This window comes from Diaphorina citri, unplaced genomic scaffold (assembly GCF_000475195.1).
Source record: "Diaphorina citri unplaced genomic scaffold, Diaci psyllid genome assembly version 1.1 scaffold441, whole genome shotgun sequence".
Lineage (NCBI taxonomy): Eukaryota > Metazoa > Arthropoda > Insecta > Hemiptera > Psyllidae > Diaphorina > Diaphorina citri.
Window position 1 is genome coordinate 174514 of NW_007377876.1, and position 6083 is coordinate 180596.

The following is a 6083-nucleotide window of genomic DNA, read 5'->3' on the forward strand; positions in this document are numbered from 1 at the left end:
ACAAGGAAAACCTGGCTGACTGGTCGTTTGACCATGTTTTCTGTTGATTTGAGGTTAATTTGGAGATTGTTTCGGGCAGACACGAGGAAAAAGATTGTTGGAACACGAAAGACATTCAGCTGGAGCAGTTGGAACACGAAAGACGCTATTTTTACACCGTTTCATTTAACTGATGTAAGTATGTATCTGACAAACGATTTACAAGCTACCGAACGAACCAATCTGCACGCTCTTCTAAAATATTCGTCCAACAAAACATGTAGGCAGCTTTGAAATACCGGAGCATTGCGAAATCTCTCTATTGCGAGTAAATATAGCTTACCCCTTGAGCTGATTTCACTAAAAACCAGGGTAAAAAAACCTTGGAAAGCCTTTTTTTTTCTCCATATTTAAAGCAGCCAAAAGATAATGCCTCTCCACAGTATTACGCATAGGTAACGTTAAGCAGGTATATACATAGCTTCTTCAGGGTAACCTTTTTCAATAATAACGCCACCAGCCTTAATCTACCTTGTATTTGGTTACAGACATTTCTGAATTTAATACGAAACAGACAGGTGTGGGCTAAATCCCTTGCCAGGGTATTACTACCGTACCTCTTTCCCTTTTTCCCTCGTCCTGAAAGAGTATTATGTATCCGTCAACAGACATTTCTGAATTTAATACGAAACAGACACATGTGGGCTAAATCCCTTGCCAGGGTATTACTACCGTACCTCTTTCCCTTTTTCCCTCGTCCTGAAAGAGTATTATGTATCCGTCAACCGACATTTCTGAATTTAATACGAAACAGACACGTGTGGGCTAAATCCCTTGCCAGGGTATTACTACCGTACCTCTTTCCCTTTTTCCCTCGTCCTGAAAGAGTATTATGTATCCGTCAACCTTCAGATACCATTACCCCGTGGGGAGGGAGGAGGAAGGTCTTACATTTTCCCTCATTTCATATTTTCCCTTTTTTCAGGGAGAAAAATACAACAAAAGTGAGCCGGTACCATAAACACGCGGTTCGCATAATGAAATCTAGTCATAATTATTATGTCCCCCTCCTTCCTTGTTCTTTTTTCCCTCCATCAGCCTTGTAGGAGCTTACTTTGTCACAGAAAGTAACATCTATTAAATATAAAATAATACCTGCCTGATGCTCTTTGTGTCAGAAAATATGAAATGGAAAGATTAGGTGTGTATACAGTGCCACCCCTTTTTACCGCGTCGTTCCAAGTCACGCATGCTTCCCCTATTTGTACACCGTTCTAGGTACTCTTCCTACCCCATTTATCCCTGCTCCCCCCAGTTGTTGTACAGCCTTGTCCCCCCCGTCTCTCTCAATATGTGACACTTTGTTACCTGGGAAATAGAGAGGGGGAGGGGAAATAGCTTGAGGGATTAGAAGATAACACAAATAATAATACTATAAATTTTTATACCTAATAATGTACATAGAAACGTAGGATGGATCACAACAAGCTAACTTTTTTTACTTTCTCTATAAAGTTTTTTCCCCCTTTTCCAAGTCCAAGCTACCAAGTCCAAATCTAATAAGAACACCTCATTTAGGCTGCCACGATGAGACTAAAAAGACCCTCTTCCTCCGCAGTCTATACCATTTTTAACAGAAAAAAGTCGGCACCATATGGGGGGAGGGGAAATAGCTTGAGGAATTAGAAGATAACACAAATAATAATACTATAAATTTTTATACCTAATAATGTACATAGAAACGCAGGATGGATCACAACAAACTAACTTTTTTTACTTTCTCTATAAAGTTTTTTCCCCCTTTTCCAAGTCCAAGCTACCAAGTCCAAATCTAAGAAGAACACCTCATTTAGGCTGCCACGATGAGACTAAAAAGACCCTCTTCTCCCGCAGTCTATACCATTATTAAGAGAAAAAAGTCGGCACCATACTACAAAGCTATTAACTTACATGCAAACGCCGAAATTAATTTCGTAATCACAGGACACAGGACGGTCAAAACAGGTCATTACGCAATCAACATTGTACGATATGTTTTACGCCGAGATAGAGCCTCTAATAACACTTTCGCCTAATAACACAGTGCACAATTTTGTTTTGGATACTGTCCCTGTTCTGAAACATATCATTTTGGAAAATTACTGCCGTGTCTGATGATGTTGATCCGAAAATGCCAGAATTTTTGTCAAAACGTGTAAAACAGACATGATACCTATTTTTCTTTTTTTTTTAGCCTTTGCACATTAAGAAAGAAGACTGTCTAAACTGTCCATCTTAGACCAAATTTTAATACAGTAAAATCCTTCAAACAACGTCGGTATTACAGGCATTTTCTATTACAGAGATAATTCTCAAATCTAAAACTGGCAGTTTTTAAAATGCTTTGAGGACGAACCAAGAGGAGACGGAGGGGAAAAGAGGAGAAAGAAAGGAGAAAAGTGGAGAGGAGGAATGTAGGAGAGAAAAAGGGAGGAGAAAGAGGAGCAGGAAAAAAAAAGAGGAAAAATGGAAGAAGAGGAAACGAAAAAAAAAAAAAAAAAAAAAGCTGGACTTCATCCCAAATGGGAGACATCAGGAGTTTGGTGGAAGAACGAGAAAGGACACAGGAGAGGAGAGAGAGAAAGAAAATTAAGTGAAAAAAAAGAACAGGAACGTCATCGCGTTAATGTTCGGAAGAGAGAAAAATCATTTCCTTAAGTGAAACAGACAGGGTGTGACCAGCGATGGTTAGGTAGCTTGCAAAAAGAGGCCTCTCACAAATTAGCGTTTTCTAAGTTAGGTACCTACTATGAATTTGGCCCTAGAACTTGCATTTAGTTAGTAGTGTACGAACAGAAACATGATAAAGGAAACATGCGAATTGTTGAAGTAAATGTAGAAAATCTGGTGATTGTGAAAAATTACCGGGGATTTTTCACAATTACCACTGTTATTGGTAAATGTAAGAAATAATAATGATATTAAACCCATAATTTATCACTTTTACCGGTATGAATTTGGCCCTGGAACTTGCATTTAGTTAGTAGTGTACGAACAGAAACATGATAAAGGAAACATGCGAATTGTTAAGGTAAATGTAGAAAATCTGGTGATTGTGAAAAAATACCGGGGATTTTTCACAATTACCACTGTTATTGGTAAATGTAAGAAATAATAATGATATTAAACCCATAATTTATCACTTTTACCGGTTATTTTTCACAATTAGAAATCTTTATTTTCTACATTTACCACTGAGCATTGGCGATTTTAAAGAATTACCGGTTAAAGTAAGAAATTTAGAAAAGATCTTACATTTACCACTAAGTTTGGTAATTGTGAAGAATCACCGGTAATTTTACCTTAATAAAGGATTTTCAGAAGTTCTTCCTAGGGCTGCTCTCCCCAAAATTTATTAACGATCGCGTTCCAATTTTTCTTCTCTTTTTTTACCAAAAAATGCTTGAAAAAAACACACAAAATTACACGCACTGCGAAATGCAATATTTACAAGCCAGAAAAATAATAATAATTATAAGGTAGAGGAAGAAGGCGGTAACCGGCAAAAACAGTGAAAACAAAAGACGAAATCTAACTGAGGCATTTTCTAAAAGACGGATGGGCGAAGAGAAGGGGCGGGGTTCTGTCTTAATGAACTCCTGAATTAATAATAGTGTTTGCTTAAATTGTCGTAATTGTGGGCGGAGGGGGGACGGTGATGCTATGTCTTGTCTTTCAGCTGAAAAGTAAACCTTGCCGTGCTGAAATGTGCACACAATGAAGGATTAGGGAAGACAATTTATGCAGGAAAAAACGAAAAGACTTTGTCTTGTCTTGTTTTTGAGCGTATACAGGGTCTCGATATGGAAGCTCGGACGGAAGTGAAAGAGGGACCCTAAACATGCACGCTGTTTCAGTTTGATACGGAGAAATTTTAAACTTTCAAGACATAATTACTATGGGATTCCTGCTATTGTAGGTGTTATTACTGTTACTTGGACTTATACATATTATGTAGGTGTTTTTCTACAAATGGCACACTTTTTCAATGCAACAAGATGATTACGAGTTAATCTCTAATGTCAGAAGCGGTCTCGATGTGGAAGCTCGGACGGGAGTGAAAGAGGGACCCTAAACATGCACGCTGTGTCAGTTTGGTACGGAGAAATTTTAAACTTTCAAGACATAATTACTATGGGATTCTTGCTATTGTAGGTGTTATTACTGTTACTTAGACTTACGAGTATACATATTATGTAGGTGTTTTTCTACAAATGGCACACTTTTTCAATGCAACAAGATGATTACGAGTTAATCTCTAATGTCAGAAGCATAAAAACGGGACGAGGGGGGAAACAGCGAGAGTGTATTGCCACACCAAGCCTCCATTATCATAAATATTAATAATAATAAGGAAAAAAATTATAGTTCAAATAATACTTTCGTCCTTAATGTTGGTGTAGGCAGTTTTTTTCCTTACATTAATATCCATTTTCTCAGCCCTCGCCTACTTTTATCACCCCAGACGTTTTCTCCTTTGATAATTTTCTCGAGTGCAGATAGCAATGATGGCAAACTGGTGCCCATTATTGGGCCTCCAGCAGCTGCACAGGCTTTTGCGTTCCGCACAAGACCAGTAACAGGGCACTTCCACCGTTGTTGTATTGTAAGGAATAGGGAACATCACTAGTGTAGAGTGAAGAAACGTACCTTACCCATATAAAATCCTATTTTTTCCATCAATTTGTAGAGAAATGAAAACCCAAGCTCAAGCTGAATGTATAGGAAAAACTATAGTAAGAAGGAGCGTTTATTGTCAGATCAGTGTACCTCTGAAAAATGACATTTTCTGGAAAACTGGAAGAACGCAAATTCTGCAATAGAGAATGTAGCCACAGGTCCAGCCAAAACTTTACAAATGGTTGCCCTACTGGCGAGGGAGTATTGTGACACTAAATTATCTCTACTCCCTTGCTTCCTCTCGCTGAGATAATTTATTCATGTTTATCTTCAAGGCATATTTTGTTTTATAATTAGTTGTATTATTTCTTTGCCTCTCCCTCTCTTCTGCCTTTTCTCCGTTCTACCTTCACTCCAATTCTTCTTTCACAATGTCTGCCTTTCTTTCCATCATTAAAATAAAAAGAAAGTATAAAAACGTAAACTTTAGAGATCTTCCCAAGTCTTATTCAAAAATGTTTTCATTATTTTTATGTTCCACTTTTTTCTTTACTTTACATTATTTTACTTTCTATTTTCTATGTTTCTTTTACCTACCCCATTTGTTTTTCTGCTTATTTTAATATAATCAGTATTGTTCCATTAATGGGAACAAATATCTTTGTGCGTTGGTTATTATTAATATTGGAATGTTTTTGTTTTTAAAAAATACAACAGGAATTTGCATATTAAAGCTTTTAAAATATGAAGAGGGGGTTGAGAATTGGGAGCTTTGTTGGAAGATTTTTGTTGCAAGCTTTATTGTAGGTAGAAAAACGTGAGAGGTAGGTATTACTGTTTTGTTTTTCCACTATGTTGAGCAAAACAATTTTGAAACCAAAGAAAGAATTTTGATGTCAAATAAAATTTCATAGGGGGGACAACAAAAATAATGATCATTAGAAGTTAGAAGATGTGCTCAATGGACAAGGCCCAGTCAGAGTCATCATGTATTTCTCCGCCTACCTTCCTCCTTTGATGATCGGTTTCATCATCTTCTACAAACATTTCATATTCAATAAATTTCCCTACAGTTTCCACACTTAAACTCCTACTCCTCTAATACATTCTACACTATTCCTCCTTCCTAGAAACTGTAAACTGTAAGGAACGTTCCTACACCCCCTAAATCCCTACTACATCCTATATTCTGCTCCTGTACTTCCTACGAAATTCTCCGAGTTTGATTAGAAGTTAGAAGATGTGCTCAATGGACAAGGCCCAGTCAGAGTCATCATGTATTTTTCCGCCTACCTTCCCCCTTTGATGACCGGTTTCATCATCTTCTACAAACATTTCACATTCAATAAATTTCGCTACAGTTTTCGCACTTAAACTCCTACTCCTCTAATACACTCTACACTATTCCTCCTTCCTAAAACGTTCTAAACTGTAAGGAACGTTCC